The sequence below is a fragment of the Ambystoma mexicanum genome, chromosome 9 (genome assembly GCF_040938575.1).
Source record: "Ambystoma mexicanum isolate Mex_15411 chromosome 9, UKY_AmexF1_1, whole genome shotgun sequence".
Classification (NCBI taxonomy): domain Eukaryota; kingdom Metazoa; phylum Chordata; class Amphibia; order Caudata; family Ambystomatidae; genus Ambystoma; species Ambystoma mexicanum.
The window spans coordinates 1307287154-1307313959 of record NC_090931.1 but is presented as its reverse complement, the minus strand read 5'-3'; positions in this window follow the sequence as shown (position 1 = coordinate 1307313959).

The window sequence follows — 26806 nt, the reverse complement described above, 5'->3', positions numbered from 1 at the left end:
AAGAACAAGAAAGACACAGAGAATAATCACCAAAGAGAGAAAACTCAGAAGTTAAATAACCCTGTAACTGAACTGTATGAATTGTTAAAAACAGTCACCAGGTACTATGTGAGGATAGATTACTGAACTTAACTTTGTGAAAACAAGCCTTCTGGGAAAGGGAGTCATTCTTCTGTCTTTATTTATTATAATAGTGTTAGGGTTTGAAAAGATAAGTTCAGAGAGTGGGCAGATTCTGTTTAGACTCTCACTGAAGACTGATAAGAACCATAGCTAGTTTTGTTAGGTAGGGAAGCCCCATAGTATAGGGAAAGGTAGGCATTTATTCTTCTCTTTAATAAACCTTTGTGTGAGATGGATAATAAGTGTCAGGAGTGGGATCGGGCCAACTCATAAAAGTTGGGGAACCCTGCAATTTTCCAAATTAAGTACCAAGGCCCAAGCCCCTATGGTAGCTACTGCAGAATCCATTGGCTTTGCCCTTCAGAGCACCACTGAAATGATAATACCACAACGTGAAAGACAACTGATTTCCACTGGGTTCTTATTAGCCCACCCAAAGTAACATACATAAGATTAGCCTTAAATTCTGGGCTAGCTTAGAGATATGGATTGGATGGGATGGCGGGAATCATTGAGCCCGACTATAGGGGTGACGTTAAAGTCCTCCAACATAATCACAGTAATGATTCATATACAGTAAAGGACGGGGAAAAGATAGCCCAATGGATATTAGAAAGGCCATATTCCCAATACCACAAGAGGTATATACCCAGAAAGATACTGATAGAGGTTCTCAGGGATTTGGGGAAGCAGATCCACCCAAGAAAGATAAACCTTCACAAGAAACTGAATGAACTCGGTCTCCTCCCTGATATGACATTTGCCAATGAAAGGACCCAATCTAACTGAGGCATTTGCAAAAGTGGTCACGGAAGAAGAAGGAAGAAATCAGGCCGGTCCCTTCTTCTACTTAAGGAAGGGAATTCTACATAGGGGAGATATGACCACTGATGGAACCCTTCATGCCCAACTAGTAGTGCCTCAAAGGCATAGCAGGGTAGTGTTACAACTAGCCCACTCCCATTTAACTGCAGCCCATCAAGGATTTGGGAAGACTCAAAGCCAAGTAACACCAGCGTTTTATGGCCAGGGTTTTTTGCAGATGTGAAAAACATCATGCTGACCTGTGCGATCTCTCAGAAGACTGCAACCACCTCAGTCCCCACTGCTCCCCTACAACCGTTACCCATCATTGATATCCCCTTTGCCAGGATAGCCATGGATATAGTGGGACCACTACAAACATCTAAACTATGTTATCGTTATAGTGGATTACATCACTTGGTATCCTGAAGCCTTCCCTTGCTAAATAACACCAGGCAACAGATATTGAAACATCTGCTACCTTTCCTCTCACACCTAGGGTTCCCTAAAGAAATCCTTATGGACCAGGGTACCACCTTTATGTCACACCTCATGTACTAAGTGAAAGAAATCCTTAACATCAAAACACTAAGAACCTCGGTATACCACCCTCAAACCGATTGCTTAGTGGAGCGCTTCAATCAGATGTTAATAAGGATGTTACATAAAATAGTAGAGGCAGATGGGAAAAACTGGGATGTGATGATCACATGGGCTATAATTGTCGTAAGAAAAACCATTCAAGCTTCTTTAGGACACTCCCGGTTTGAACTACTTTATGGGAGGGAACCCGAAATGTATTGGATATGTTGAGGGAAACATGGGAGGAAAAAGAAGAGGCCATCCTATCAATTTCTCAAACCACCGATATGTGATGGTAAGAGTTATTGTACAGAGACATTGAGGACAAGCCCAAGAACACCAACAAGCTAATTATGACAAAAAGGCCCCTCCCCGTACCTTCTCGGTAGGACATTCAGTGTTGGTTATATTACCCACTTCTGAGAATAAGATGGTATCCAAATGGTTCGGGCCATATAAGATACTTGAAAGAAAAGGCCCCTTTGTATCACAACCATGCAGGAGATGAAAGACCTGGCGAAAGACTGTATCCAACTGTATCACATTAATCTACTAAAAGAATGGCAAGTAGATCCGAATGAAGACTCCACGGTAACAACGGCCACTCTTCTTATCGACTCTTACCAAGAAAACACCATAGTTTGTCGAGAGCTGTCACCATCTAAACATGCTCAGGGATGTGCTAGTTCAATTCCCCAAGATATTCGTAGAACTCACAGTTTGCGCCCAACACGTGATCCGGCAGTAATACCACCGGACGGGTGGGCGCTAATGCCAATAAAGTTGGCCGGTATTCCAGCCGGTATATGCCCTAACTCGTGATCAAGCCCTCTGTGTCCGAACTACTCAACATGTACATGTTTCTGTCCTTTTGTGCGAGATTGCATGACATTCCTCAGGGATAAGAAATAACAGTACACAATATTGCAACAAGATATAATTTCAAAGGGGGTTTTAAATTCCATGTCTTTTGAAATGTGTATGTACGAAAACCAATAACACCTATTCGATTTCGCTAAAGTGAGGATCACAGGATTAAAACATCTTGAAAACATCATTGGTTATTCCACTTTCAACTGTTATGTTTTTCATACATACGAACTCCTGTGTTCAAATGTAATACTTTCTTGGATACTTCTACATGGATCCTTCTATGTTCCTGTATCCTACAAATATTCCAAACAAGTCCATAACTAATATCAAGGGGTAAAAATCACCAATCAGCCTGGAATCATTAGATCAACCCATATGCCTGTTAGTATCAGAAGATTGTGTCAGATCCCAAAACCGCACAAATACTTTGTTTCAAGTTGTTTTGCAGTCCTCCGCATCACATCAACCGAATTCAATCATCACCATAATAATCATCATTCGACCGCTTCCATCTTACACATCATACATCATACAGCATGAAAACACACACACACTGCAGCAGCATCCTGTCCATTCTTTGTAACTCACCACACACTCGACAGTCTTAATTATTTCTCTCACCCTTGCACAGTACATTTCCGTACACCCCCTAGTTTCAGCAACCTAGTGAGTCAGCATGACCTCACTGATGACACCTAAGAGGCTGAAACACGTGTTTGGGGTTGCAGTAGTAGTCTCATTCAGAAGAGTCTGTCTAGAATGTTCTTACTGGATTGCCATTGTGGGTGGGACCAGAGAGATTGCAATTGGGTACGTATTGTCCTCTTTAAACTGTACTGATAGCTGAATAATGATTCAGACTCTCCCAAGTGAGTTACAGCCCCGAAATTAGGGTCAGGCTGCCTCTGCACCTGCTGATGTGACTCTGGGCTACTAATATGGAGTTCCTGTGGGCAGAAACATTTGGCGCAACTGTAGGAGAACGTGGAGCAGGTGAGCACGTCGCAGGCAACACTGTGCAGCTTTTGGAGCAACACACCATACGAAATGGCCTGGAACAAGCCTGAGCCTAGAAACTCCCAGATACGTCAAAACAGCCAAAGCCTCATATTCTGTTTAGCAGCTGTCCAAATCAGAATGTTTGTCTGTCAATTTGAATTGTGTTAGTGCGAGTACTGTGACTAATGAAAAGAGCCATCTTCCATTACTGCTCAAAAGGGTTTCTTGATGGATCACTATCAGACAATTTCCAAATTTTAAATTGTGAGCGTTCTTATGTTCCCATAATTCCCTTTGGGCTTTAAGGCTAAACCGAATGGCGAGTTGATGCAAAGGCTGGGGGGAAACTGTGAATGGCTTTCTACTGGCCGTTCATTTAGGATTCCCTGATGAAACTAATGTGAGTATCTTTCTCATACAGCTGTCGAAAAAAGCTAAGGAATGGGATCCAATCAGAAGTATTGAAATTCTGATAACCAAAAAGAGGTATGTGCAGTGCTGTAACCAACATTTGGATTTGGGGAAGCCACAGGGCTATCTTATAAAATATTGTAGCGAGGAACTGCAACTTTTTATCATGTATTTACGATTTAATGTATTGCCTGCTCTAGAATATGTCGGGGCAAATCTCGTAAGGAGAGGAAGTGCAGTTGTGTGAGTTCAAGTATGAGACCGATAGACATAAAGGCCTAATTCACAGACGCATTTTATAATGGCAAAGTCCCATTGGAGAACGCTCTGTGAATATGGCCCATATTAACCAACTGCCCAGTTTTGGATCATTGCTATTTAAAGGGATATGAGAACTTCATTACTATGTCAGAGCAGATAGCCGCAGATCAATTTTGGGCTAGCATTTACTCAGGGGATTCACCGGTTATAACTGCAGCAGCACCCCATGTTTGGAATATTGTCTATGGTGCCAAGAAGTGGGGAGGTTGCTTTCCAACATAGGTTTTTAAGGTGTCTTTGGGGTTAATAGATTACAAAATAATTGTGTATGTAGATTTCATAATGTAGTTTAAATTATTTAGGCAATATGACCCTAGGGCAGTGGTCTTCAAACTTTTTTGGCCGGGGCCCCACTGAGCAAAATTTGGGCAGGTCGGGACCCCCCAGAAATGCCAAATGGACAGTATATATTGCGCGCCATCACCTGCTCCCTCATCCCACTCCTACCCTACCCAGTCCCTGGTCTCTCCCCACCCCATCACACACCCTGGGCTCTCCCCACTCTGCTCCCACCACTATCCCATGGTTCCCACCCATTGTTCTCCCACTACAGTCCCTGGGTTCCCCCCATCCCGTTCCCAACACAGTCTGAGGTCCAGTGGCGGCTGGTGATTTTTTTAAGTAGAGGGACATAACTATTTCCCCCAAAAATGCCATAGCGACCGAGCATAGTGAGGGAGCCCGAACCAATAAATAGAGGGTGGGGGGGGGTTTCCCCCTGTGAATTTTTTTAAAATAATGGGTTAAAATGTTGCATTTTAGAGCATACTTTTAACAACAAAATGGGTAAATAGCCAAACAGTTTACAATTGGTGCTGGGGGGCCCAGGGGTCAGGCATGACATTTCTTACTGGACATCTATGATAGATGTCCAGTAAAAAGATAACATCCCTGTCCCCTGGGCCCCTCTGGGCCTAACAAAATCAACATGATTATTTGTGTATGCAAGGCGCTGCACATTCATACAGCAATCACTCTATCATTCACACGATCTCCCCATACACTCACTCATAACATAAGCATACACGCATCTATACACATGTTTAAATAAAAACAATGAACATAAACATACCTTCTGCATTGGTCTGCGTTTGGGTGCTGAAACACCCTGCTCCAGGCTGCTCTGTCAGTATGTACGAGGAGGCGCAGGTGCTACCCCTCGGACAAACAGACATGCAGTGCCCCAGCCAGCATTTCCAATGAGCTATGCAATGCTGGCGAAGCAAAACGCCCCAGCACTTGCATGGCTCAGTGAGCATGTGCGGCTGGGGATCTAAACTGAACTGTCAAAGGGAAACAGCGTTTCCCTTTGACATTTCAGCCAGCCCAGGAGCACTCCATCAGCTGAAAAAAGCAGCTGAGGGAGTGCTCATTGTTTCATTGGGCTGGCTCCTTAGCTCCTCCATAATGGGTGAGGGGCCACTGGGTGGGTGCCCTCTCGCCATTATGGATGAGCTGCCAGGCTCGGACTGGCCTATAGGGCAATGCATGTACCAAAAATGTAAAATGCTAGTGTGGGCTAGTCAAAATGGGGCACCATTTTGGCCAATGTGGACCAGTTTGATGAGTTACTTAACTATGCAGTTAGTAATTTTGACCATTGTTGCTGAATATAACACAATTTACTTACTTTTTAACACAAAGCACCCCCTTGGGTACTATTGAAACAGTGGGCCTCATTACAACCCTGGCGGTAGCTGTGCTGGTAAAACCGGCACGGCTGCCGCCGGAACTGCATCCGTGTCGGCACCCCGCCAATGGGCAGTTACCGGGTCATGCAGAGTTAGGCAGACCTGATAATTGCCCTTTCATGGGTGCCGGTACTGGTAGATCCCCATTCCCATATGAGCCCCATAGGGCTCAATGGGGATGGGGAGCTTGGATGCACCGACACCGTTGATAATGGTGCCGGTGCATCTGAAGAGCTGTGCTCGCGGGTGCCGCACGGCCTGCCAGGTCAGACCAGGCAGGCTATCAGGCACCCGCGAGCACAACTCTTACTAGGGCGGTATGGTAGCAACGGTGCCGGTAGCTTACCGCCACCGTTGTTACTGTACCGCCATAGTTGTAATGAGGCCCAGTCTGTGACTAAAGGAATGAATATCCATTTACAACTGCGGGCCACTTTTTCATTGTTGCCTGAGACAGTTTCATGCTTCAGCCCGACCATGTGAGCCACCCCTCCCCATTTCTTCCCAAAAAAAAAATTATATTTCATGCTGAGCTCTCAGGGCCCCCCAGGGATGCACACGCGGACCCCTGGGGGGTCGCGCCCCACAGTTTGAATACCGCTGCCCTAGTGGTACTAATTGCAATTTTTCTCAAGTTGAGAAACGGCGATGCGAAAAAAGCAAATGAAATGGCCACCAAGGATCAGGGGAGAAGGGACTCTGTGTAGCCCCTTCTCCCATTACATGGCAGCCATTAAAACAAATGTAAAAAAAAAGCAAACGAAAAAATGCTCGCCATGAAAGGGGTCAAAGGACTACACGTAGTCCTTTCTCCCCTTCCGTGGCGGCCACTCATGGAGAGAACTCCGGGACGCGGCAGGGCTCGGAAACTTGTCGGGCAGATAAGGCCCGGGCGAGGGACAATGAGCTTGCTTTTTACAAGCTCATTCACCCTGGCCTGGTACTAATGAAATATATGCTTGTGTTTGTGTAATGCAAGGAAATTTTATGTTTGCCAATTTAATGAGCTGTGAAAATTAACTGTTTTTTCTTTTGTGTTTAGATGCATGTAATTTGTGCAAGCAGCCATAATACACTTAATAACAAAATAATTTCCTTTGCTTTTATGCAAATGGCCAGGCTTGGGTTCTACCATGAGGTGACCTGGACTGGGGCCACACGCCTCTGCCCACCCCCTCCTCCCCACAGCCTCCCGCTGCACCCATGGAGGCGACAGTCCCAACCAGTAATTCTTTTACATTTCCAGCACTGGTGCAGCAGGAAAGTGGAAACCAGATGGGGCAAAGGGAAGGCGCAGCTAGCGATGTAGATGACATGAGGCAGACAGTCATTGAGATTCATTAGTAGTTTGGCAGTAGCCTTGCCGGTAAAACCTGCAGGCTGCTGCCAAACCTCCGAAAACTTCTGGCGCCCACCAATGGGCAATTACTGGGTCATTACGGCCCTGCCAGACTGGTAATTGCCCATTCGCTGGTGCCGGAACGGAATGCTACCTGTTCCCATTGGAGCCCCATAAGGCTCAATGGGAATGGGGAGGTTGGATGCACCGCCACCGTGGATCTACATGATCTGACCGCGGCTGATTTTCCCGCGGCCGAAAAGTTTGCATGTGAAATGTACAAACCACAAAAGGTTCTTACATTTCCCATGCAAACACACGTTCAAGACCCCTACATATCCCCGCCCACACCCACAACACACCCCCCACCCACACCGTCAACACACCCCCACCCACACCCCTAACATAAACAAACCCTACTTACCTTTTCTTCAGGCTGTGTCCCTGCAATACCTTTTCCCTTTCACTTCCGTGATCGAGAAGCAGCGCCGCAGGGTCCTTTTCTTTCTTTTCTTTTTTTTTGTGAGCTGCAGGAGTTTCCCCCATAACCCCCACTTACTATACTCTAAAGTATAGTGAGCGGGGTGTTGCAGGGGACAACCCTGCAGCCCCCGATTTTTTTGTTTTTGGGTGTGCTGCGGGGGAGTCCCCCACAACACCCCGCTCACTATATATCACACAGTATTTGTAGGGTCAGACCTTTTTTTTCGGTCCGATCGTACAATTCTGGCACCGTTATAAACGGTGCCAGTGCATCTGACATACTGTGATCGCGGGTGCCTTTCTGCCCACCAGGTCAGACCTGGTGGGCAGAAAGGCACCCGTGAGCACAACCCGTAGTTTGCCGGTCCGGGAACTACAGTACCAGCAAGCTTAGGAGTACCGTAGTTACCCGACCGGCAAACTTATAATGAGGCCCATATATTCAAATTTCTGAGCTATATGGAAACGTCAGTCAAAACCAGTCCGTAGAACTCAGAGATTAGCCAGGAGGCCAGAATTCACTCAACCAGAGTCCAGAAATCTGGGTAGAGTCAGCATTCTACATTTTCCAAGTGCCCAAAGAGATGAACATATGCTCTAAATAAACTGCATAGAAAACACACATTGCCGGTGCTTCACGCTGACGGAAAGGCCCGTTGAGTCCCCTGCTGGGATAGCCAGCGGGGAGAAGTGCTCCAGCTGGGCCGTTCATGGGGCCTGGTAATGCGCAGCAGCAATTAATAGATGCAACACACCCGTCGCTTGTCAGGCCCCAAACTGCCGTGCTTCTGGCAGGGCGGCCGCTTTATTCAAGTGCCTCACATCACCGCGCATGTGGGACATGAGGTGGATGTAACATTCCTCTTTTATCCCAATTAACAACAAACTTAATACAAACATTGTACAACTGCACATTGGTTCCCTATGTTTTCCAGTCCGGCACAGGTATCTGTCACTCCTCATACATGTAGAACACAACTCACCTCTCATAGTCTCTCAGTTTCGCCGGAGCTCTCTGGGCTTTGCTCAAGTTATATCTGCCGAGCTGTGGTGGAAATATCGTCTCTGCTTCACCTCGCTCTTCCGGCTCACCTTCAATTTGTGGGTACACCTCCTCTCTCTCCAATGGCTCACCTCTGTCACTGCCCTGGGTCAGTTCCTCCTCTGCTCTCTGCCTGTAGGTCCACTGTCTTCGCTCTGCTGTCTTTCCCCATCTGTCCACATCTCCTCTGGGACTCTTTTGAACTAGGAGGCATTTCTGGTGATTGTCTCATGTGATCTGCTTTCTGTCAGCATTGTTCCTTCCGTCCAGATGATTCTCCACAGTGTGGTGTCATAGCCGGTTTCTGTCTTCGTGGGGTTCCATAGCACAAGCACTTGCTCACCCACCCCGTGCTTCGATTTGTTTGCGTTCCTTCTGTTGCGCATATGCCTGTTTGCAGTTACCGTTTTGGATTGTGTGCGCTCGCTGTCCAGGTCATCCACAACTCTGTCGGAGTGATGTGGTCTCAATGAGTTTACCATTGTCCCGTACATGAGGTCTGCATGGGGCATGTTTGTGGAACTGTGAGGCGTTACTCTGTAGTTCTGCAGGAACCGGTACAGGTAGACTCGCCATGGGCTGTTTTGAGCTCTGGAGATTCATAGTACTTTTTTGATTGTCCTCCATTTGTTTATGGCCACCTAGGCGTGATGTGGTAGTATTGGATATGCAGGTCGTCCAAATATCTCCTTATGTCCGCAGTCCTGGAAGGGTGGTCCATTGTCGCTCTTAATGTATTTAGGCAGTCCGTGTGTGGAGAATATTTTCTTGAGTGCTGGGATTATGGTTTCTGCCGCTGTTGAGGGTATTATCTCCACCTCTGGTATTGCGAATAGTCATCGATAGCCACCATCAGGTAGGTTCTCTCCTGTACTGTGCAAAAGTCAATGCTGATGGCTTCCCATCTTGATGATCCACGCTCCGCTGACCGGATTGGTTCCGGGTTTGGTGATGCTCTCGTGATTTGACAGGGGTGGCAGGGTGTAATGGTCTCTTCCACTTTGGCATCAATGTGGGGAAATCACAACCGGTGTCTTATTCTGGCCTTTGTTTGGCCCATTCCTTGATGTCCCTTGTGGGCAAATGTTATGATCTTGTCTTGTAGGCCGATGGAGATTACAATGTGTGTTCCCCTCAAGATCAATCCCTCGCTGGTAACGGATAGCTCCTGCCGTACTGGGAACATTCCAGTGAGACATTCCTTGGCTACAGGCGTGCAGTAGTGTACCTGCGAGAGGAACAATTTCCAATCTCCCGCCAGTATAGTGTTTTTCACAATGTCACAGCATGGATCGTTCTGTGTATCCTCCACGATATTGACAATGCTGACTGCCTTGGGCTTCATGGTATTAAGGATCTGGCATATGTGTTCTTCCTTTTCCTCTGATTCATCCACTTCGCAGAGGGTTGCCTCTCTTAGGTGTCTGGACAGAAAGTCTGCCGGGTTGTCTGTCTCTGCTTGATATGCCAGGTCAAATTCATATTGTTGGAGGTGTAGTAGACACTTCCCGATCCTGGCTGCAGGGTGTGCTGAAGACCCAGTGAAGATTGGAATCAGGGGCTTGTGGTCAGTGTAGGTTTTGAATCTTCGACCATAGAGATATATATGAAAATGTCTGCAACCCCACAGAACCGCTATGGCCTCTTTCTCGATGTGGAAATACCGCTGTTCGGTCGGCGTGAGTGCCTGGGAGGCGTATGCAATCGGTTTGGTTTCACCCGTCCATGATTGTTGGACTAAGGTTGCCCTAAATCCCACAGGGCTGGCATCAACATAGAGTTCCGTTGTTAGGGCCGGGTCATGGTATGCCATGGTTGTGTCCGATGACAGTGATGCCTTGATCCGTTCGAAAGCTTCTGCGCACTTGTGGCTCCAGTCCCATTTTATGTTTGCTCTGGTGAGTTCTCTGAGTGGTTCTGACATGGTTGCGAGGTTGGGAATAAACCTGCCGCAGTAGGTGCCCATGCCCAAGAAACTGCGTACCTCCGTGGAGGGTGTCGGTGGGGAGGCTTCTTTAATGTCTGCCACTTTCTGGGGGTCAGGGGACACTCCTTTGTTGAAGACATATCCAAAAAATGTAATTTCACCCTTTAGGAATTCACACTTCTTTCTCACTGTGTATTGTGAGGCCTGCTGTTAGCAGTCTGTTAATGACCATCACGAGGCGGCGCATGTACTCCTCTCTGTCGCTGGCGTGAATGAAATTGACATCCGTGACATTTAATACCCCTGGGATGACCTGGATCAGCTCTTGGATCGCTTGCTGAAAGACCTCAGCTGCCAATGAAATTCTGAAACCGAGTTTCTAGCACCACCTTAGGCCCAGGTAAATTGAGAAGGTTGTAATGTACCTCGAGTCGTGGTGCAGCTTCAGTTGATGGCAGCCAGCATTGAGGTCAAGTTTCGAGAATATGTTCGACCCTGTGAGGTCTGTGATTTTTTTGTCCAGCGTGGGAGTGATATGCCTTTACCTTTTTATTGCTGCATTGTTAGGCGCATGTCTATACAAATTTGAACCTTTCCTGGTTGCTTGGGTTTTTTTGTGATGACCATCAGGGACACCTATGGCATTGGTCCCGACACTTGTTTGATTATGCCTGCTTTTTCAAGTTCCTTTGCCACCAGATCCCTCATGTGAAACAGAGTTCTTCTGTGTTGTACTGCCCTGGGTTGATCTGTAGGGTCGATATGTAGCTTTATTAGCTTTCCTTTGAGGCATCCAGTGCTCTGGAGGATGCTCAGGTGCTTGGTGAGTAGGTTTGTGACATCTGTAGTGTCTGTGGTGTCGAGATAAAACTTATGAGGCCCTTTTCCTCAGCTGATTCCCAACTGAGTAGACACTCGATGCGTGCATTGACTATGTATATTTTTGAGTTGATTGTCTTTTCGCCTCTACTCAGCATGGTTCTGAACCTCCTCACCACCGGAAGCGGCATCTTGCTGCTGTAATCAAATAGTAGGGTCTTTGTGTGCTTGAGCTCTGTCTGGGGTTGTAATTTCCAAAACACTGTTGTTGGCATGACGTTCACCGATGCTCCTATATCGATCATCAATAAGGTTTCTTGGCCCTGTATGTTCACAAGACACTTGGGTCGCCTCTTCTTCTTTTTTGGGTTCGTGCCTCCCTGCTCCAGGGTGGATATTAGGTGGATTTCCCCTTTCTTTCTCATGGACCGTGCTTCTGCCTCCGTTGCCACTTCCTCACTTTCAACCCCAGATTCATCCATCGATGAGCTGTCTCCGGTTGCGCTTGATTTTTCTTCCTGCATGCCTTGGGGCTGGCGCGCCGATCTGCAAACACGTGAGTAGTGGTCCTTTCTGCCACATGCTCCGCGTGTGGTTCCTTGCACTGGGCAGTTTTTTTCTCCCATGTTGCGCTCCTCTACACCATTCGCACACGGTCGGCCCTGGGATTCTGGGCTGCCACCGTGGGGAGTTGAATGCTTCACCGCTGTCGTCTTTTGCAGGATTGCAGTTTGTGATCTGTGCAGTGGTGGCCATCGTCGGTGTCACTTGTAGCTTCTGTATGGTGGTGCCCATTTGTGCTACTCTTACATGAAATAGTTCTCTTTGGCGGCCGTATTCTAATATTTTCACCAGGGTGATTCCTTTCTAGCTCAATACCTTTCTGCATAGCTTTTCGGAGCATATTCCGTTAATTATCTGGCATCTGATCTCCTTTTCGATTTCATTGAATTTGCAGGATAGTGCCAGTCGTCTGAGCCTTGTCTGGTAGGCATCAAGCATCTCCTCTTCTGTTTGCACTGTGGAACAGAAGTTGAAGGTTTCAAAATCAAGATTTAGTTGCAGCATGAAATGTGCTGTTAGGGCATCCTTTGTGGTAGTTGATATATGTCTGTGCCATCGTCCACAGCCACTGAATTGAAAATCTGTAGCACATCGTCACCAACATTGATTAGAGCCAGATGGTCCACCGGGGCCTCACTGATGACGGGTCTGTGTATGGGTCAAAAGGCCCCAGCGCTGCTGTTGTGCCCGCTTGGTGTCGAGGTGATGGCGCAGGTGGAGTTAGTGAGGCCGCAATTCGCGCCGGCATGCCATGCCTTGGTGTGGAAAGTCCAATGGCCCTGTTGGGGCACTGTGTGAAAAATGCCACCTGTGTGGTGGTGGCCAATTTGTGTTGGTCCTCCTCACCTGTGAGTAGCTGTTATGATGCTGTAGTGTGTGGGGTGAGGAAACGTTTTCTGTCCCTCTTTCTGTCCTTCATCGGCGTGTGGAGGAGTGTATCCGTCTGTGTTTTAAAAAATTATCCTTATAGAATACTTGTGGCACTGATCGATTGTGTGATCAGCTGTTGCGCGTGCATTCTAATATGCATCTTCGTCGCCAGTGTTGAGTCTCCTGCTGGGAGAGCCAGCGGGGAGAAGTGCCCGAGCTGGGCTGTGCATGGGGCCTGGTAATGCACAGCGCAGCAATAATTAATAGATGCAACACAACCGTCGCTCGTCAGGTCCCAAAATGCTGGGCTTCCGGCAGGGCGGGGGCTTTATTCCAAAGTGCCTCAAGTCACTGCGCATGCGGGACATGGGGCAGATGTAACAAGGCCCTTACTGTGTCTGAAGCTGCCAAAGCGCAATACATGGCTTTCTTCCTGCCTACCCAATGCTCCAAAGGTTCACCCACAAACCTTAACATATGATTAAAAGCTGTACAATTCATATGTAGTCATCATTCATATCGTGCACATTACAAACTGAAGAGTTTATTGGTTCTTGATAAAAGGTGTTCTACTAACCCAACTCAAAGGCAATCAAGTTAAAATAACTACCTCAAGATTGTACGAACAGGTTAAGAAATAACCGTGAATAAATGCATTGAAATAATTGCTTTTTTAAGCCCAGTGTGTGACCTTTTTATTGTGCGAATGATGAGTCTGGCTTGCTCGATCTTTTGCATCACCAACAAGGCCCAGCCAATTAAAATGGCCATACAACAAAGACCATAGTTTGCAAGCTGCCTGCAGGTATTGGCTACGTTCCTCATATTTCTTAGCTCGGGTTGGCCAGAGTTCTAAAGCTACTTTCTCACATCTCTGTTGCCCACGGCTGCCACCATCCGGGTATTTCCGGATGAGCTGGGCTAAGCTTCTTCAAAAAGGTTGTTTTTGCAAAATGATGTGGACTGGTCTGGTAATCAGAAATGCTGTTTTGTTTCATTGCACTGAAACAAGAAGAAGCAGTGGAGCAATTAGTTTCAAATGCCTTTAAATTGCCTGGAGCCATTGTTTCAAGTACTTTCGCTAATTTGTTTCTGCACAGAGGGCATGGAACATAAAGTCTGCCCCACCTCTTACCACCGCTCATCCAGAAAATATGCCAGCATTTCAGTTGCAATTTGGAAATTGGGGGGAGAGGCTTGAGTCCCAATGGATTTTTCCTGTTTTACACCCATAAAAAGCATGCAGAAACCACAGGGATTTGTCGTAATGCTGCCCGCCAAGCGCACACATGGTGGCCACAACTGCTGCTTGTTTTGTGTTAGGGGTGCAAAATGGCACAACGACTCGCCTTTATTACACCGCTAACACAACACACTCAAAATGACAGAAAGAGGGTCATGGACAAGAATACCTCAAATGAATGTCTTTCTTTTTCTAGCCGCTAAAATCTTGGACCCAGAAGGATGTGTTCCATGTAATGCTTCCACTTTATGAAGGTCACAAAAAAAAACACTGATTTATTTCGGTTGATTTTGTGCGGCCCTCAGAAAGCAGAAAAGAACACGAGCAAGTCTTTTTTCTTTAATTCAGGGGATTTCCGCCCCCGAGCCTCCCTTTGTTCCTTCCCGCCCACTCCTCCAACCCCCCACTGCATACACACAAAAACACATACATGTTAATTTCCCGTTTTCTTACATGCGCACACACACTACAACACACCCAATGCACACACTACACACACACTCACCTGACACTCTCGGGGCTCGTCCTCTCTGTCAAGCTGTGTCTGTAAGCACCTGCGCGCACACGTGTACGTCGCGGGGCCCGACAGTTCGATTTAGAAAGACCGCTGTACACGGTCACAGAGCAGTCTTTCTAAATGAATCATTTTTGTAAAAGATCTTTATAAAAAGATCTTTTGACTTAGTACCGAATGATGTTGTGATGTGAAGTTCAAAACCGAGCATGCTTTAAATAAAAAAATCTAGGTATGGTGTGAAAGCCGTGATTTAGCATTCTGGTCGTTGTGGCGCTTCTGCCAGAAATCTGCGCTGCCTGATTTTCAGACTGGACCAGCCAGGGTGGTAGCTCAGAGGTAGCAATATCTTGGTGGAATCGTTGCCACTGGGAACATTCCCTACAGCACATTCCCTGCACCACTGTCTGGTGGTGTCGACGATGGTGGGCCACTAGCTTGAGACTAACAGTGGTCGTCTCCTCTTGTGCCCCTACCCTCAGTGTTCCCCCACACTTGGCTGTGCATGTGCAGTGAGGGGTGCTACCACCACACAGTTGAAAATGATGCTAGAAAGTAGCATTAATACCCAAGTTGGCGGGCATGCTTGGGCATTAACAGACAGCAGATTGAGCCAAAAAAGGCTTGACTTATGGGTGGGCCTCGGCAAGGGCTCAGAGTTGTTAACAGTGAAGTCAACCCTTCATGGCAAATATAAATACTATTAGCACCTCGGCAAGTTGGGCAGGGTGTTTATAGTACCCCTCGCAAAAGGTTTCCTTTGATGGAGGGGAATGCACAGTCATGCCCCCCTTCATCAAAGGGAAGGCATGTCAACCAAATATGGCCATCTTGTTGCTGTCAATAGTGGTCCTATGGGAGAAGGGAGGTGGCATGTAATTGAGGTTGGTGACATGGTGAGGAGCAGCCAGGTAAGTGAAGGTTGCAGAGCTGGGCTTGGGACGAGATGGGGAGGTAAAGACAGTGCTTGTGGGTACTGTTGGCTGCATTAGGGGCAAACCGGGAGCTGTAGGGGGAGAAAGACTCTCCAAGCAGAGGTTAGATAGCAACTCCCTCTAAATGCGGGCTTTCACTATACCTGCACGCCTGCATTGCAGGAAGCTGATTGGCTGGATCCTCTGTACCGGGTGCTAATTGATGTGATCACCTCTGAGCTCTCTCTACCCACCTATATATCAAGGACTGGTTTTGCTCGCTTGAGTTTAGATGGTGGGATGGTCTGGTGGCACTGAAGAGTAGAAGTAAGGCAGAGAATGACTTTCTGGCAGCTAGTCTGACTGAGGCCCCCCTTTAAATTATGCAGAGTGTTCAACCAGTGTGAGGATTTTAAAGCCTCCATCTGCCAATGTTTTAATCAAAGGCTAAGAGTGTTTGATGCCAAAACCGTTTTTGTTGATTAATTTCTTTAACTGGGGTTTTAGTTTGCACTGCACATGTTCACTTAATCTATCCCAGAACCAAAAAATCACACCTGGTGATCATGTCCCACGTCTTCTGTTGGCTCATGCTATGACTGCAAGATATGAAATGGACAGATTGCCTAGTGATTGGGATGTTTGGCCTTCTGCAGTATTCTTCTATTCAAGCACCTTTTTCCTCGGGTCTCCAGAGCAGGATTACAGCTTGACAGGAAAATTGCCAATTATTGTCTCAAGAGAATTTGCTTAGTTTCCTGGAATGATAGATCGGACTCTCTGCCAGTATCAATCCTTTGTTATAGTGGCCTATGCACTAGAAAGGAATTCAAAACATTGGTCTATTTCATTTTCTTGTCCACAAACAGGCAATGAGACTCAAAGATCTTCTTTGAAATGAAAACCTGAAAGTTGATCTTAATATTTCGACTTTCCTGATCACAGAGTGACACGAGAGGGAACAAAAAGACTTATCAAAAAAGGAAGAACATATGTGGTCGTAATTAGCGGATGTATTGAAATCTCTTGAGGCGAGGGGATGGTAAAAGCACAGCGGAATTTACCAGCAGTGTTGGCCAAAGCAGCCCAGGACTTAATGGGCCTCATTAGGAGTGTGGCGGCCACGGTACGAACGGTGCCGGTAAGGTCTGGCCAGACGTGCAATCCGGCACCCACGAGCAGACCAGGATGCTAACAACGGGCCCGTCATTAACAGGTCTGTTGTTAGCAACCTCCCCATTCCCATTGAGCCGTATGGGGGCTCAAATGGGAATGGGGACGTACCAGGTCCGGGTCCTGTGAAAGGGAATTACCGGGCCCACAAAGGTCGGAATGGCCCGGTAAGTCTCCTTTTGCGGGACCCGGACCCGAGTTTGTGGGTAGCCATGCTGCTAAAAATGGCATGGCTACCTCCAAACTCGTAATGAAGCCCATTGTCTTTTATCAACCACCTTGAATTAATAAAGTTATCATTATATGTTTTACATGTATTTTAGGATTGGTTTAACATTTTTATGATGTCACTTCCTATGTTATTCCCAGGGCCAAAGCCTGGGTAACCTCATCTCCTGTAATTTCAGAATTAATGCAATGTCACTCCCCCTGCAGTCATCGAGGGCAAGAGGGCCCAAGTGCCTTCGGCGAACCCTCCATTTTTTTGGATCAAACATCACAGAAGGGTTCTCCCCTTTCAGCAGATAAGCTCACTGCTGACTTCTGGGGGCAAAGGTGAGGGAGAGTAATACCTTATATTGCCTTTCTCTTGTATGTTTCATGATTCTCTTGTCCAATATATATCTTCAGTACCAATATTATTTCCCCTTTGAGGAGGACTTTAATCAAGCAATAAGCCCCAAGCCGCTGGGGCATTACCGTATCAGGTAATGCCCCGGTGGCCATAGTTAAGGCCCCGGCGCATTACCTGACTCAGTAATGCCCCCGCGGTTCGGGTCTTATTGCTTTTAGTACCCCGGCCTGCATTTGAAAAAAAATGGCCATCGGGAAAGGGAACACAAAGTCCATTTTCCCTTTCCATGGCGACCATCGGGAGCGGCCGCGCTGTGGACAGAAGTGTTCTTAGCGTGTTTGCTCCCATAAAAGGGGAAAAAAGAAGCTACGTGGGGTTGGGAGGTTGGGGAGGAGATTGTTTGCAGGGGCGGGGGGTGGAAGAAAGAAAACACTTACCTGAATCCCCGGCAGGGAAGGATGGCAGCCTCCAGCCATGTGGAGACTCGGAGCGGGCATTGCCCCGTTTCGAGCGTCTTCATTGGCTGAGGGGCTGTCACATCCCTCACCGGGGATGAAGATTCGAGGGATTCTGCGTGGGGTATGGACTGGGCGAGAGCCAATCAGATTGCGTCTAACAATCTGATTGTTTCTCACCGGGTACTAATAAAGAATACTATAAGGGTAACGTCACATGCATTGTTCAAGATCTTTTTCTCTTTTTGTGAATGTAATATGACTTCTAGGGAACCTTTTCAAACCTAAATATGGTGATGGTAATTATTTCTTTCCTTATTGTTTGCAGGGAATTCATGAGCTACCTGGCATAAATATTGCTGACACTGTATGATGAGCATGCGATGAGCATGAGGAAGCATAATGTGACCACCTTTGTGAACAAATTGCTCATGTAAGTGACCAACCGAAAGATACAACACGTGATTTGAGGGGTGTAACTCTGAGTTGGGATTGAAATATTCTGGAAGGTTCAGAATCAAACATGGTGGGAGTAATCAGCATTGACTGTCTTCACAAGGTGGGAAGGAGCATCGTCCAAGGGACTGCATCATTTCTTCCTTTGTAGTTTCGGTTTTGCTTTAGTCAGGAGGTCATAGCCTGTTAAAGATTGCGGTCTAATGGGTGGGTCCGGTTGCTGCTGTTAAAGGGAACATACTGCCAATCTGTGATTGCCTTGCAATACAACAAAACCATTACTGTTCTCTGCTATATGCAAAACCTATCGCCTGAGCTTAATTTCTCCATCAAGGGTTATCCTGGGGAAGTAGCAAATATTTCAGGCATCTCTACTGTAAGGAAGATGTGCCACTCTTACTAACCATGCGGTTATGGCGAAGGACTCAGAACAACAGTCTAAGAGCCGGATTTAGATGGAGTAAAAGAAGCAGTGTAAAATTGGAAATCTATCATAATGAGCCTTACCGCAGTTTTCTAAATTGCACAGTATTTTCATTGCTATCGAGTATGGAGTAAACATTGCATTGCTCCAGTTTTTGCTTTAGATTTGTGTTACTGAGGGCTCGATTCACAAGCGGGTGTTAAGTACCGAAAAGGTAGTTAAAGGTGTTAACAACCTTTTTGGTACTTAGGACCTATTCTGAAGGTGGCGCATTCTTTCGAAGTGGGTATGAATGCACCAATTTTGGAATATATGTGGCGGTAACTAGGATGGGCTGGAAACCTAGCAACCGCCACATTCGTCACCTGCCACTTTAGACAGGTATTCTTGTGGCACGCAAAGTCACACACATATACAGTACCATTTTGGTGCTGGTACTGTGGAGGGGTGCCACAGTAAGCTGGTCGAAGTGCAGGTGGGTGGGTAAACCGATACAGTAAGCAGCTTCAACGTTATAACCTGTGGCAGGGGTGGATACAACGTTGAAGCTGCTGCAGTATTATTGGGGATAGTTCTTGTACCCTAAACTCCGAGGTTGAAATGCAAGGGATGTGTCTACTTGTAGAATAATTATTAAAGCAGTAGAGTGGTGCCCAAACTGAGGAGGCATGTTCATTTGACTGCAGATGTTTTCTCGAACAAATGTATTTTATTCTACCGGTAAAGATCTCACTGTTGTTCCTACAAAAATGTTACAAACTGGCAGAAAGTTGTGTTGTTCACTGCAGCATTTTCGTTAAATAACGAATATATCGTTATTTAACGAAAGTGTTTATCTAAACCCCTGTTCTCGGCAGCAGTTTTGTAAAATAAAGAAAATGTTGTTGTTTTACAAAAGTGCTGCAGAGATTTCTGCATTGCGCCCATTGTGCCGATAAACAGGCGCAATGCCCACGGTGCACTGTTGTGCACTACAAGGACACCCAGGCCCACATGAGAATAGCGGTGGAGCCTGGGCGTCCTGATTTGGTGCAGTGATTCGTGCTCTTTAGCACGCTCCCTGTGCCAATGTAAGAATTGCGCCCTGCCTGTCCGACATTTCTTCTATGGCGGTAAGGATTAGACTCCTGGGTTACTTTCAAATGTGGAAACCTGCAAGTTGCTTCATTAAGAACTGAATTCTGATAACGTTTAGCACCAGTTTTCTAGTGTTAAAACTGGGATAGAAATACTCCAACACTAAAAGTCTGAGGTACCGATTCTTAAATTGGCGCAGTGAGCGTACTAAAGAGCACAAATCATTGCACAAATCAGGACACCCAGGCTATATATGTGGCGGTTGCTAGGATAGGTGGGAAACAAACCTAGCAACCACCACATTCGTTACCTGCCACTTAAAACAGGTATTCTTGTGACACTCCTCCACTTTTAAATGTGCGCTAAAGTGGCACACATATATGGTACCATTTTGGTGCTGGTATTGTGGAGGAGTGCCACAAGAAGCCTTGTTGCAGTGCAGGTGGTGGGCAAACCAGTAAAGTAAGCAGCTTCAACATTGTTTCCTGCAACGTTGAATCTGCTTACTTCTTACTTTTGGCATTGAAATTGCTTACCTTTGGCTTTTCTTGGGTGCCACCTTGTGATTGACAATGCTTAATCTGTTTTCCATCGCATTAACTATTTTATTTATTTTGGATTTGTAGCGCACTACAAACCACAGGCATCGAGGCGCTGTAAGGAGACTTAAGAAGGCTTGCTTGAGGGTTACAATAAGCAGGCCAAGAATAAAAGCTTAGATACAGTTAGCTAGGTTACCTCTGCTGGTTTCCAAGTGTATCCATGGCCTGGCCCCAGCCTACCTATCCTCAAAAACTGTGACCTGTTGTCCTAATCAGTTTCTTCATTCTACTGGGAAATGTCTGTTGGTGGCCTCTATCCAGGTCAGCCACCTGTGGTGACAGACGTTTCTCCAACTTTGGGGCGCGGTCCTGGAATTCACTACCACTTGACCTCTGTAGTATTGACTTCGTAACCATCCTTAGGAAAAAACTGAAAACATATCTCTTTGCATGAAAGCTTTGTAATGACCCTTCTCATACTTTGTCTTCCACCTGCGCCCGGATGCAGATCTGCTTGGATCCGTGTTATATGCACGATATGTAAGGTTTATTGAGAAGGCACCCTCAACATGGGGGGTTTCTTCCCTCCCCACTTAAGTGGTTATGCAACAAACTGTTTAACAGATTATATTTTTTAGCCCTATCTCGGACATATATCATGCCCTTGGATCCCTCTCCCTTGAGCTAACAATGAGCCAAGAACCAGGTACGGGAACTATATTGGTATTTATTTAAATTAAAAGTAATAGAAATGAGCATGAAAATGTCAAACACCACTTTATCCGCTGCACAACACAATAAACTTCTCTCAGCATAAACAAATCATAAAGTGGTTTAAAAAGAACACAATCACAATTTTTCACTTTCTGCACGTTTCACTTCAAAAAATATTTACACTGATCAATAACGAAGGCACTTATGTACGTTGTGCGATTTCGTTTTCCCTGCTGGCTTAATAAAAGGCTAATAGTAGGATTTCAAAATTAGTTACATTTTTGGTTTACAATAAGCGCAAAGTTATTAATCGGTTTGTTTTTCAGACCCCCCCACCTTGCTTGGGTCTGCTTTGGGGAATTTGTGATTTCAGACCCCCTTACCGCTCTCCACCATAGGACCCAGTCAGCTTTGAGGCCTTCCTAGGAATAGACAGCGCTACTCAGATGCGCTGTCAGCAATCTTCTCTAGTGTCTCCTTATATCTGTCAGATGGTAAGTTTCAGCCTTCCTGATGGCTTATCTCTTGTCTGTCTGTTCCTGTCTTTCTCCTTTTTCTGTGTGTCCTTTTTCTGTCCTCTTGTCCTAGTGCAGCCCCCTTATATACCAGCAATGACACCACCAATTATACAACCTTAGGGAAGTACCCTGCAATAATTCCTGCCACTAGGATTGGACAGTTACCCTTCTCTCTCCTCCCAAACCCAGCCTCCAAGTCAGGATTGGTTTAGGGGTCTGGATCAACATATGGCAATTCCAATTTGTCATCGCCCTTTGTTCTCCTTTCAACTTTTTTTCAAAAACGAGTTATGTATCACAACTTCATAATTTTACTAGCAACTGCCATATTACACATTTTCTGATTCAGCTATTCATGGAGAATTAGATACCCAACCACCAAATCTGTACCTTGTAGCACGGCCATGTGGCACATTTCTGCTGTTTCCTTAAAAAGCACAACAGTTATGAATATGTACGTTATTAAGCATATCCCTAATTTCAATTTCCACCCGCTCAACAACTCTCACATTTGGAGATATATCCCCAAATTCGCCTGGAAATTACATTAAAAAATGGTATAAAAATTAAATCAATTTGCCTTATGGTTACTGAGAAAAAGGCCTAAATGATAATAGTCCTTTTAAATTAATTGTGAATCTTCATGTGGGACAAATGATCCTGAATCCTGCCTTTCTGCCATTTGTTTTCACTGGGTCAGCCTGTGCCCAGAGTTTATTTTTTGTATCAGTCTCCTCTGTGCTGGAAGCTTGCTCTATGAAGTGGGTCGCCCCCATTTTGACATATATTAGTCATGCTCGAGCCAAGGGTAACTTTTTCTTGAAGTCAATGCTTTCAGAGCCAGCATGTCTGGCAAACACTGCATTTCAACACATTTTATTGCGGTTGAACATTAGATGGGAGATGTGACATCCGGGCTGAGTGGGAGATGTTCTTGTGAAGTTTTGCCCACCGCCAGCAAAAGGGTCTGCCTTGGGATGACATTTTCCATGAAGACAAAGTGGCTCTTCAAATGTCGCTGGAGTTTTGTAGGTGAAACATAATAGACATTGCTTTTGGTCAACCTGCACATCATGTTTTGTTTTCCTGACATTTTTTCTGTGAGCAGTGATATTTTTATTACTTTGACTTTTTAAAACAGTTTTTTTGTGCACACACCTGCACAGGCCGTTTTTGTTTTCTATGTTTAACAATACTGTTTTCTATGTGAGAGGGATCTTTGATTCGTCCTTCTTTTGTACATTAAAATGTTGCTTATCAATTGGTAATGACAGGTAGGCCCCTTTCCAAATGGCTCTTTAATTTTACTTGAAAAACAAAAACAAATGCAAGGCCGTTTTTGGTTTAGTGTTTAAAATCTTGCTATTCATGTGAAAATGACTTCTCTTTGGGGCCTTTAAATTCACCCCACAGATATAAATTCAAACATCCTCATCATCATCATGTAGTCCATCAAATTTTGCTGTAGGACGCAATGATCTATTTGAAGCTCCACTGCAATAACATGGCAAAGGCATGCCTATGAAGCATGTGTGATATGGCTCCCATATGTTTAGCTTGCTCTTCGCTTGACTAAATCAAAAATTCATATAAACTATAATTTAAACTCATATCCTTACAGTTCATTATTACACACATCATCTCCAAGTAGGTCTTAATAATATATCAGATTTGTTGAAGATTTCTATATTTGTACTGGAGTTTTTTAAATAATGTCATATTTACATTACTAAGCATTTGTATTATAACCTATTTATATGTGTTTGTTTTAATACGTTTGCATGTGATTTTTTGTGTGTTGTCATATTATTGCTTGTTAATGGAGAAAAATACAATTTTAATGAAGATTGAATTGACAGCATATATTTTCTCTGACCATCTTCAAATATTTATGACCATCTCATATTCTTGCCCAAATGCTCCACCCCAACATCTTGATGATTCTGAAAGGGGTTACCAATTACTTCCTATTGCACACCTATTTCTGGGGTGATTGTGGGCACCATGTGTTGTAGCTACAATACATTGCCAGAGCTGTCCACAACTTCGAAAAGTAGGACCTCTGAATCAGTGATAAAAATAGGTGTCACAGCGTAATGTCAAGTGCTGGCCAGTACTCATGCAGGACAAACTATGGCTCACTGTCCCCATGATAGTCATTGCCCTCTCCAGGAATCTCCAAGTGTTCAAGCTGTTCGGGTTCTTCTGGATTTGGAGCTTACCCCTTATAAGAAAAAAAAGAAAAAAGACAGCTTAAGTCAGCATTTTCCTAAAACACAACTAACATCATCAGCAAGGCCCATGTCATCCTGGATTAGGAGCCACTTCCTATTGGTTCTGCCGTAACACGCAATCAAAACCAAAGAACAGAAGGAGATGAAGACCCTGTTCTTCAATGAACACCTTGTCACCCATTAACCACTGATGGCAATGCATGGCCCCACCACCTCACACTACACCAGCAGCCCTGTCCCACCTTTGTTTGCACAGCACTCCATTTCTTTCTGGAAAGAATTGCTCAATATCACTCTCATGCATGCAAACATGCATACATATATGCACACCATTACAAGGAGAATAGAGTGATTTCATGCATTTTACATGCCCTGACTATTTAGCAGTGCAATGCCATATCCCTTAGATAAACACGTTCCAGGATCCATGATAGCTGGATCATTTAGTGTTATCGGAGTGTAATTTGGTTTATGGGGTATTCTATTTGCACACCACATATGTTGAATCATCATTTGTGATGTCATCATTTGTTTGTCTGACGGAGGACACAGCATTTACCTTTTGTAGAATTCCTTCCAAATAGCTGATTGTTTGTCTTTAGAGAGGTGTGATTTCTAGCATAGCCCCCCATGGAGGGCTATGGGGCAAGGGTAGACCCTGTGATATAACCACTTAAGTGGTTATGCAACAAACTGTTTAACAGATTATATTTTTTAGCCCTATCTCGGACATATATCATGCCCTTGGATCCCTCTCCCTTGAGCTAACAATGAGCCAAGAACCAGGTACGGGAACTATATTGGTATTTATTTAAATTAAAAGTAATAGAAATGAGCATGAAAATGTCAAACACCACTTTATCCGCTGCACAACACAATAAACTTCTCTCAGCATAAACAAATCATAAAGTGGTTTAAAAAGAACACAATCACAATTTTTCACTTTCTGCACGTTTCACTTCAAAAAATATTTACACTGATCAATAACGAAGGCACTTATGTACGCTGTGCGATTTCGTTTTCCCTGCTGGCTTAATAAAAAGCTAACAGTAGGATTTCAAAATTAGTTACATTTTTGGTTTACAATAAGCGCAAAGTTATTAATCGGTTTGTTTTTCAGACCCCCCCACCTTGCTTGGGTCTGCTTTGGGGAATTTGTGATTTCAGACCCCCTTACCGCTCTCCACCATAGGACCCAGTCAGCTTTGAGGCCTTCCTAGGAATAGACAGCGCTACTCAGATGCGCTGTCAGCAATCTTCTCTAGTGTCTCCTTATATCTGTCAGATGGTAAGTTTCAGCCTTCCTGATGGCTTATCTCTTGTCTGTCTGTTCCTGTCTTTCTCCTTTTTCTGTGTGTCCTTTTTCTGTCCTCTTGTCCTAGTGTAGCCCCCTTATATACCAGCAATGACACCACCAATTTTACAACCTTAGGGAAGTACCCTGCAATAATTCCTGCCACTAGGATTGGACAGTTACCCTTCTCTCTCCTCCCAAACCCAGCCTCCAAGTCAGGATTGCTTTAGGGGTCTGGATCAACATATGGCAATTCCCATTTGTCATCGCCCTTTGTTCTCCTTTCAACTTTTTTTCAAAAACGAGTTATGTATCACAACTTCATAATTTTACTAGCAACTGCCATATTACACATTTTCTGATTCAGCTATTCATGGAGAATTAGATACCCAACCACCAAATCTGTACCTTGTAGCACGGCCATGTGGCACATTTCTGCTGTTTCCTTAAAAAGCACAACAGTTATGAATATGTACGTTATTAAGCATATCCCTAATTTCAATTTCCACCCGCTCAACAACTCTCACATTTGGACATATATCCCCAAATTCGCCTGGAAATTACATTAAAAAATGGTATAAAAATTAAATCAATTTGCCTTATGGTTACTGAGAAAAAGGCCTAAATGATAATAGTCCTTTTAAATTAATTGTGAATCTTCATGTGGGACAAATGATCCTGAATCCTGCCTTTCTGCCATTTGTTTTCACTGGGTCAGCCTGTGCCCAGAGTTTATTTTTTGTATCAGTCTCCTCTGTGCTGGAAGCTTGCTCTATGAAGTGGGTCGCCCCCATTTTGACATATATTAGTCATGCTCGAGCCAAGGGTAACTTTTTCTTGAAGTCAATGCTTTCAGAGCCAGCATGTCTGGCAAACACTGCATTTCAACACATTTTATTGCGTTTGAACATTAGATGGGTGATGTGACATCCGGGCTGAGGGGGAAATGTCCTTGTGAAGTTTTGCCCACCGCCAGCAAAAGGGTCTGCCTTGGGATGACATTTTCCATGAAGACAAAGTGGCTCTTCAAATGTCGCTGGAGTTTTGTAGGTGAAACATAATAGATATTGCTTTTGGTCAACCTGCACATCATGTTTTGTTTTCCTGACATTTTTTCTGTGAGCAGTGATATTTTTTTTACTTTGACTTTTTAAAACAGTTTTTTTGTGCACACACCTGCACAGGCCGTTTTTGTTTTCTATGTTTAACAATACTGTTTTCTATGTGAGAGGGATCTTTGATTCGTCCTTCTTTTGTACATTAAAATGTTGCTTATCAATTGGTAATGACAGGTAGGCCCCTTTCCAAATGGCTCTTTAATTTTACTTGAAAAACAAAAACAAATGCAAGGCCGTTTTTGGTTTAGTGTTTAAAATCTTGCTATTCATGTGAAAATGACTTCTCTTTGGGGCCTTTAAATTCACCCCACAGATATAAATTCAAACATCCTCATCATCATCATGTAGTCCATCAAATTTTGCTGTAGGACGCAATGATCTATTTGAAGCTCCACTGCAATAACATGGCAAAGGCATGCCTATGAAGCATGTGTGATATGGCTCCCATATGTTTAGCTTGCTCTTCGCCTGACTAAATCAAAAATTCATATAAACTATAATTTAAACTCATATCCTTACAGTTCATTATTACACACATCATCTCCAAGTAGGTCTTAATAATATATCAGATTTGTTGAAGATTTCTATATTTGTACAGGAGTTTTTTAAATAATGTCATATTTACATTACAAACATTTGTATTATAACCTATTTATATGTGTTTGTTTTAATACGTTTGCATGTGATTTTTTGTGTGTTGTCATATTA